The following is a 1,339-nucleotide window of genomic DNA, read 5'->3' as shown; positions in this document are numbered from 1 at the left end:
TAACATTGCACCTAAAATTTTGTAATAAACTTCCTTTTAAACATGCATTGAATATCTATAAAACAGAAAATCATTTAGGCTATAAAATGAATTTCAACTAATTTAAAGGATGCTATCACCTGAGAGCACACATTTATAACTGAAATTCAGTAGTTAAAATGATTTAACTCTGCATTAAGAAACTCATGAACGTGATTGCGGCTGAAGTCTAGGGAAAGTTTGAGGCCAGCTGAAGGATAATAGAGGGAGTGTATAAAAATGATTTTGGCAATAGATGAGGACTGTGGTTAATAATGTAAATACAGTAATGTTTTTCTACTGCAGGATGTGAAGAACATGGCGAGACATGGGAAAAATGTAACTAATGTAATTTATAGTCTATAGGAATGTTTTTGTACCAAAAGCAGAGTTGGTGCTATATTATAATGCTAAAGGTCAAAAAAATAGATATGGGGTTTTGTTTTGTTTGATATGATTATGACAAAGCATTTTTTCTTTTCTTTTTTTTCACTGATTAAGAGACCTTGCCTAAGACATTTAGCTAACTTGTATTCATATGTGTGTCCTTCTGAATACCAGAGAAACAACTGAGGTAGTAGTTGGAATTAGATGAGATAAAAGTGCTTGAACAGAAAGTTTTACGGGTAATGCTTCCACAACTTGTTGAGCTGCCTTTTTTCTGTTTTATTTGAAATAAAGTTATAAAAAAAGAAACTCATGGATAAGAGGATAATATATATTCATATATATTGCAAATCACAAAATAGTTGTAACTGAAAGAAAATAAAAATAATATGTATTAAAGTAGCTGAAACTGTGATTAAATATGAATGTGTATCCTTAAGTGATCATGAAAATAAGGAGAAGGGAATAGGGTAAGAATCAGTTTTGAAGAGGGACTGAACTGTATCTGTAATACTTTATTTCTTTAAGAATTTAGAGGAAGATATGGCAAAATAATAGTATTTTTAATAATGAAAATTACCCAATATTTTGAAGACAAGATGAGGATATCTAAGTTTAGGAAGAATTTCTAGATAGGATACAAAATTTGAAACTTTAAAGGGGAAGATTGATAGATATGTCATTAACTATTCCTTAAAAGACACTTTTGTTGAGGAATTGAAAAGAAAAAATTCACAAACATGGAGAAGATGCTTGCAACACCTATAATATTCAAAGCATTGTTAGCCAGGTTTTCCTTAAAAAAAAAAAATGCAAAACAGACTACCACCCAATAGAAAACAAAACAGAAATATTTTCTCAATAAGAATTTGTAGAAAGGAAAATAATAGATATCTAAAATAATTAAAGATGTTGAACTTTGTAGTTAAGGAAT

This window comes from Dasypus novemcinctus, chromosome 1 (genome assembly GCF_030445035.2).
Source record: "Dasypus novemcinctus isolate mDasNov1 chromosome 1, mDasNov1.1.hap2, whole genome shotgun sequence".
NCBI lineage: Eukaryota > Metazoa > Chordata > Mammalia > Cingulata > Dasypodidae > Dasypus > Dasypus novemcinctus.
Note: the sequence above shows the minus strand (reverse complement) of the source record.